Here is an 8,572-nt window from a genome sequence, read left to right on the forward strand (position 1 = left end):
ATAGCCCTCGTGTAGCTTTGCGCGAAATTCAACAAAAACAAACAAACAAACCTTCAAAACTTGAAATATAAAACGTTTTTGATGTTTTGTTTTTTGTAAATAATAATAGTCTGTTGATAGTTTTTCAGCTTGATATTACTATTAGAAGTTTCTTATGGAACAGTTGTGTACAATTTGGTAGCAGAAACTTACGGTAAACTAGCACTAAAGATATTTTAATGGCGCATAACATCCCCCTAGAAGACTAAAGTGAATTTGTATTATCACATTGCTTAGCAAAGATCAAACTATGAAGGATAGTGTCAGCCTGCTAATTGTCAAATTCATAAGAGGCGGGATAACTTACTACTGGTCAAGTCCAATTATTCATGGATTGGATCTACTCACTGTGAGTGAATTTCAATTTATTGGGTAGTGTGCCCGCTAATGGCCAAGTCGAATATATCAAAGATTAATTTTCCAACTACTTTTCAAATTCACAACGGACGGAACTTAATGGACAGATCATGTTCGTGGGAGGCGGGGCCTGTTTGCTATAGGCCAGATTACATTTGCGGGGCTGTTCACTCATTAATGGTGAAGTAGGATTTACAAGAGACGTGTTCTGCCAGTTAATGGTCAAATCCGTAAGCGGAGGGGGGGGGGGGGTACGAGTTTTATTGCAAATTGGTAGCTCTTATTCTTGAGAAATGAGAACTACCCCTATGGGTCAGTTCTATGTTCGCTAATAATCATCACATAACTATGAAACTTTTATTTCAACCTTTTTCTCATAATAATAATAATAATAAAACGAGAGATTTTATACTTTTTCTAGCTTCTATATGATTTAAAACTGATATTCGAAAATTGAACATACTAATTTTAAAAATGATATGATCTTGAAAATGGCACTAAACATTTCATAGTTTAAACACATAAAACCTTTCACGGACAAATCGTTTTATCATTTTTCAATTAAATGAGGTTCATTACAATTTAATTCTTTAAACTGAAATTTTAACGTGTATTTTATTTATTATTTTCAGCTTTTTTTTTATTCTCAAAGTATACCTTTATTACTTCGTTCACTATAGATTCGTAAAAAAAAAATATGAATAACATACCACTAAAAATGTTATGCTAGTTCTTAGGTTTTATCACGTAGAAACACTGTAACAACTTTTATATAGTATTTTCAACCTGAGCAGCACGTTATGGGCTAAAGATAAGAGACTCCTAATGCTTGGGTATAGCTATCTCTAATTTAGAACTGCTGACCAAAGGACGGGCAACCTATCAGCAACATTCGCTGCATTTGCGGTTAGTCTTAAACAAATAGTCGGATTAACTGTCGCATATATATAACTTGCCCCCATAAACGAATGTTTGTGAACGTGTTCAGCGAAATGTTGCAGCTCGAACCTTGGCCCTTTCGTTCCTCAGTTTGGCACGCTAACCATTAAAGCACACTCGGGCCAGTGACTTTTGGATATGATGAATTTGTATTAGAAAATTTCCAGAATCAAAAAGACTTTGTATGGTACTGTAGCACTCAATGTATTGTTTCAAAGTACATGATACTAAAGTGTAGTGTACCACACACAGCACTTGATACTATGGTGTAATGTTGGAGTGTATCTTGATATAGTGTACAGTATTAGAGCTAAACCTGGCGCAGGCACAAATACACACATACAAAAATAGGCGAGAAAATGCGTACAGTTGCATTCATATTAGTGCATAATCTAAGCCTAATTAAATCAAAGATATTATTAAGAAAAAAGTCATATACTTCAGTTGAACTGGATTTGATCTTGTTAGCTCGGTAATTAACGCTTGAGTACGGTTTTAAGTTGTAAGCTACGACACTTTCAGGTATCTGACGTGTTTAGAATATTTACTTATTTACTCAGTTTCATTGATTAATTATGTCCTAGCATAAGTTGTGAAAACGTTTAAGGCTTAGTCTAAAAACATAGTTTCCTACCAGGAGCGTCGAGAGCCAGCATGGGCCCAGGGGCGAACATCCTCTCCGAGTCCCCTTTCTCTCTTTTTAAACATTTTTAAGAACTTATTATAAAGATGATCCTAAATTAGGACAACAACGAACTCATAAATAAGGCAAAAATTATAACAGCAGCCGTTTTGAGCTCACAGTAAAAACGTTAATAAAGTAACAACAAATATCTATTAAATCTATAAAGCAACAACAAATATCTATTAAACCTATAAAGTAACAACAAATATCTAGTAAATCTATAAAGTAACAAATACATATTAATTATTACTCAACTTATTATTTCAGTCGTTCTTAATGTATCAAGCGTCTATAAGCAAAGAAAAGCCAAAAACTATGCTTTTTATGATTAAATGAAGATATAGTATAAAGGGGCTTTGAGGGTTTTACGGCAAAACCAGGTTTAATTCGCTCGGGCCCCTGAGCAGTTGCTCCCTTTGCCCCCCTCCCCTGTTGGCGGGCCTGTTTCCTACCTATGGCACTGCAATTTGGTTATGATTTATATAATAAGCTAAGCAAGTATATGATTGTCTACTGTTTGAGTTATTATAATGGTATATCAACAGTGACGTAGGAAGCAATGGGGGCGGGCTCCCACTTTTTATTTGTCCCCCACACCTCTGATCACTCTAATACTTGGGCTTAAAATTCATAATGTGTTTATAAATCTAGGCTAGACCTCGAACTGAAGTAGAAGTAGTGCTAAAGTACAACTCAGTTTGCTGTTAGTTGTGATATTAGTCATATAGTACATAATGTGTTTATAAATCTAGGTTAAATCTCGAAATGAAATAGAAACAGTGCTAAAGTACAACTCAGTTTGCTGTTAGTTGTGATATTAGTTATATAGTACATAATGTGTTTATAAATCTTGGTTAGACCTCGAACTGAAGTAGAAATAGTGCTAAAGTCCTACTCAGTTTGCTGTTAGTTGTGATATTAGTTATATAGTACATAATGTGTTTATAAATCTAGGCTAGACCTCGAAATGAAATAGAAACAGTGCTAAAGTACAACTCAGTTTGCTGTTAGTTGTGATATTAGTTATATAGTACATAATGTGTTTATAACTCTTGGTTAGACCTCGAACTGAAGTAGAAATAGTGCTAAAGTCCTACTCAGTTTGCTGTTAGTTGTGATATTAGTTATATAGTACATAATGTGTTTATAAATCTTGGTTAGACCTCGAACTGAAGTAGAAATAGTGCTAAAGTCCTACTCAGTTTGCTGTTAGTTGTGATACTAGTTATATGGTATATTCTACTTTCCCTTCTTATGTCTTATGTATTTTTCCTAAGAATTTTTCGAATTACATTTTTTGCTGTCAAAATGTGTACAATAGATTATAAACGCCTCCGTGTTTATTGTTTCACCATAATTCATTTCTGAGTGATTAATATGATCCCAATAAAAGGCGTAAAGTAAATATCAACTTCAATATTTGTTTTTAATGAATAAAAAAAATCTGCATTCATAGCTTACGAAATTTATAATTTGCCAATTGGAGTTTCTAAATCGCCAGTAAACAAGTATTAAACCGTCTATTGTTACGCCACGGTTTGTTGACGTATAACTACAAGATTTATACAGAAACTTAAAATTGACGAATATTTTATTATTTTCACTTTTCTTATTTTCTATAATAGCGTCGTATTTTATTACTAGCTGTAGTACCCGTCCCTTGGACGGAAGTTATATAAATCCATGATTAGTGAAAGGTTATCTTAGGACATGAAAAGTTGCTTCCCTTATTTGTAATTGTAAAGAACGTCCATAAAAACTGCAAAATTCGAATTGTGAAACCTCAAATTTTCGTGTATTTCTCCATTCATCCAACAAACCTTCGTGCTAAATTTGGTGAATATCCATCAAATTGGGGGACGAAGTAGTGGTAACAAAAAATTGCAAAACGCCCATAAAACAGCAAAATGCAAAACTAAAATTTTTTATGTATCTCCCCATGGACCCAATGAACCTCCATAGTAATTTTGGTGAAGATCCATCCACACACTGCGAAGTAGTTACATGAACACATACAACAGACAGTACAGTGTACTATTATATTTATATAGATATAGTATTTTTATATGCCTAACAAATTTGGAGATATGCAAATCTGCTTTACTTAACGGTTGTGATTTTTACCTCCGGTTAAAATCGTTTTCACTCTGTTATCCAGAAAAGTTATTATAGAACCAACCAGATCTCAGTATCTATAATCTTTCTGTTCAGAGGTGGTCTGGGATTTTATAGTTAGTTAATCAGTCAGTACACAAGTTATAACGAATAGTATCACTATCTCACATAACTGAAACTTTGGTTAAGTTCCTGCTTTTGTTTATGTTTTGGTAATATTTCTACTGTGATCCCCCCATCCCAGTGGCCAAACGTTAAATCTAAAGGCTTATAGCACTAAAAACCAGGTTTCATACCACATACAGCCCATGATATAGCTTTACGATTAACAACAAACCACTGCGATTCTCTGTTTTCAAATAAGGCTGAACTTCTGAGCTAAGTCTCAATAACCAAAAGTATGTCTCTTTCCTGTATTCCTTTTTTGGAAAAACTTCGTGCTGTAATACTAAACACAAATTATAATTACTCGTATATTTTAAAAACTATTCCTCCTATGTTACATTTGAAGGGCTTCGTTTTTAGACGATAAAATATATAATGTACATAACAAAAATTATAAGCCTCGAATAAAATACTTATTTAAATTCAAACAGTAGTGCTTTCTTAACTTTCTTTGTCTTTAAAGACCAGATTCTTTAATTCTATGAATATTCATTTATTTACATATTTATAGATAAGATGAAATATGTTGAGGGTTCTATACTTTGAGAAAAACAAATTATTTTGAATTTGAGTTTCTTTTCTTTTTTCGTAATATTTATGGTAAAACTAAACAGAAACTCAATTTTGTTTGAAGTCATGAAGGTTTCAGTAGCTGCCATTTTTATTTTTAATTTCAAAACTTGCAGTACCTCGACAGTCATTGTGCAATAAGAAATTAATCACCATTAGGTTGTGGTGATTGGGTATCAATCGTTGTCATGGTTAATAGCTACACGATCATCTAAGTGTAATTGTTAATTAGTAATATTTTAATAACTGGACACTAATTACTAAAACTGGTTAATAATTAGTATCTACTTACTCAAACAAAGTTACTGATTAATAATTAGTCTTAGGTGATTGTATAGACTACTAACCATGTCAACAGCAGAATTAATCTGTTGGGTAAATAATAAATGATCATTTATATGAAAGAGTTAATACGTATAAAAGCCATTAATAGTACAGTGGGTTTTTCATGACGATTATTTACTCAAAACTATCTTTGAATTTCACTTGAAATTCCAAATATAGTGTCAGAATGTTGTTCAAGTGATACGACATTCGGCTTATTCGTATGTATTGTGAAAGAAATTGTAATATTCATTAAATTTAGAATTTATGCTAAGTACTAAGCACTAGGTGTACTTGCGCAGGATTTCCAAAAGTGTTCTGTTTCAAGAGTAAATATAACCAAGATCAAGAGCAGTAACTATTTTTATTTCTTGTTTTTGAAATTCATATGACATGCTGTGTTGTAGCCTACAAAGTGCATAATTCTTCTCATGATTCATGGCATGCGCACGTTTTACTGACGTCACAGCAATACAGATTTCAACATTAAGCATCCCTTATGTGACGTCATTTTAGTGTCTACTGAGAGACAACACACTATTCTATAGTGGTGCGAATGATTAAAAGAGGTGACCCCTCTAGACGACCTTTGACCCCCTTTCTGGAAAATAAAGCTTCACAGTGGGCTATCTGTGCTGTGCCCACAGTGGGTAATGGAACTCGGTTTTTAGCATTATAAACCTTCAGACTTAGCGCTGCGCCATTGGGGGGCAAAATTGTATTAAGATAAAAATAAGTAGTATTACATTTTTGTATATAAATCATGTTTTCTAAAATTTAAGAAAGTGATTTGTAAATGTTATCTGAATAACATTGAGAAATTATCCAGAAGAATTTTCTATTGTATAAAAATAATTAGTTATTTTCAGACTTTATCAGCCTTTTTATATAAATATAAAATAACTAAATATGGAAATAACTGAATAGTAAAATATGTAAGAAAATGCTTCCTGATTTTTGGAAAGATCTTTTTCCTAAAGTCTGAGTACAGGTCTAAAATATCTTTTTTATCTGCATTGGAATGTATGATACACCACACAATGTTTCTTAAGTTAAACAACAATGTGATCGAATAATTTTTCCCAGGAAAACTACTTATTCGTAGTCATAGAAATACTTTAAAAGATACCCGTTTTTCGTCATATAAATAAGTCGTGTTGAGTATTATTGGTCAGAGAAATTCCAACACATAAATGAACTTCCTATATAACAGAAGGTTCGAGGATTTGATTTAGTCTTAGAACCAGTATCTTCAAGTTTCAGTTATGTTTTACCACTTTCCCGACAACTGATAACATTGTTTTCAAAACAAAATACAACATTTGAGGTTTATTATGAATCTAGATGTCACTTTATACCTACACGAAACTTATAAGGATTTGACAATTTCTGGAACAAGACCTGAAGTGCGAATTGGAAAGTAAGGCTTAAAACTAAAATGCATGGGCATCGCCAGGGTTGAAGGGGTCGTCAGGTGTGAACCTCAAATGCATTTTGACGTTCACGAAAAATTAGACTTAGTGCTAGAAAAACTGCCGAGCATGGCATTATAATTTAATATTCCTGACCTCTTTCGTTTGCTATAACGTTTCTTCAATCTGATACGAATCTTGCTATGATGATCCACGGGCTGGTACTTACTTAGACCTACATATAATATTGATTTTAAAAACGACCGCACCTGAAAAAGTCCTGGCGACGCCCATGAAATACATTTATTTCATACTGTTTCATTCCAGTCCTATATATCGATGTTATATAAATAGGCACAACTGACATCATTCATGTGTAACACATGGAATGATGCTGTTCCAAGTGCAAGGCCTGGTCTTAGTGTTGATTTGGGTTCAGTGATGGTAAGCTATAAAAAGCAGTGACCATGACAGGGGCTTACCTGTCTTAATCACTCGCTCAAGTACCTAAGAGTAAGCTGATACATGCATCTTGATAGATGCATCGCTTCAAGCAACACTATGATCTAGTCACCAGCCACAGATGTAACAATACTCTGTATACACTATGTACATGAGAATATTAGGCGTGGCTCTCTGGTTCAAGACTGTTGTGAAAGACAAAGCTAGTTACATCACCATATATGAGATTGCACAGAAGATTGGGTAGAGGACTATATGCTGTGATAAAATGTGACTCCAGTAGTGACCTCTGTCCCTCGATGAGTCAGCAGTAAGTTTAAGGACTTACAATGCTAAAATCTGGTGTTCGATTCACCTCAGTAGTCACAGCAGTTAGCTCAATGCGACTTTGCTCTTCAATAAACAAACAAATAAACTAAAGGCCTCTTCTCAGTTGGAAAAGTTAAACATCTGAAATGGTTTTGGCAAGGTATACCAGCAACATCTCCCACTCAATAGCTTGGTATTGCAAAACAAGTGATACAGCAACAAAGCTTCTACCTCACAATGATTTCAAATGTATGACGTAATGATGATGTGAATATGCTCGAATATAGCTGTTTTGTCTCAAAACAGACTAAGAATAAAAACCTCCCATCAATATCTGACAACCACAAATTACCAACGTCAGCTGAAGAAATCCCTAATAGCCATGCAGCCACTGCAGTTGACTATACTCAGCACCACGAACTCTCATGAAGGTTGTTACCTGCAGTTGCAAATCATCTCATTGTATATGTCACAATAGTTGCTCTGCCACAGGCCTGGTTTGCATTTGTAACATGTACATGTGAAAGAGAAGACTCTTGCCAGAATCCTCATAAACATGTGGAATCTAACAACGAGGACCCAGAACCAGATACCTCTGATAAAGAATAGAATGCAAAACAAACTGGCATAGGTTGTTTTCGTAGAAACTGTTTACAATGAGTTGAGACACACTGGATAAAAAGTGAGCTGAAAACTAAAAACTTTAGTAAAATGCGAGGTTCAAAAACTTTTTGTAGCCAAACCAGTTAACATGTTTGGATGACAATGTTATGTAGAGTGGAGAGACTAAGGCATATGGGTCACGTATGGCTCAACCAGTGACAAATTTCCATGTGGGTAACGTATTCACCTTCCATTCGTGTTCCTTCGTGTTATGCAAAATGTGTTGCCACACCTAGAATTAATAAAGGTTTGCAGTCTCCTTAAAAAGGAGATACAAGATGAAACCTGGTCTTAAATTAAACCTGAAAGATAGACCTTTTGGATGGTACCAAAAACTAACGTTGTGAGAGGGGTAAAAGAAACTTTTAAGGCCTCTCTGATACCCTGGCTCCCAGACTAGTTGGTGGCAGCATAATTATTATGAAAGAAAGTAAAGATAGTCAAAGTTGAAACTCTAGTGTGTCAAAGAACAATGCTTACAGGCAACATGGTGCTTAACTGGAACAGGAGTCAGCTCTACTAAAACTCTGCT

The sequence above is a fragment of the Limulus polyphemus genome, unplaced genomic scaffold (assembly GCF_000517525.1).
Source record: "Limulus polyphemus unplaced genomic scaffold, Limulus_polyphemus-2.1.2 Scaffold855, whole genome shotgun sequence".
NCBI classification, from domain to species: Eukaryota; Metazoa; Arthropoda; class Merostomata; order Xiphosura; family Limulidae; genus Limulus; species Limulus polyphemus.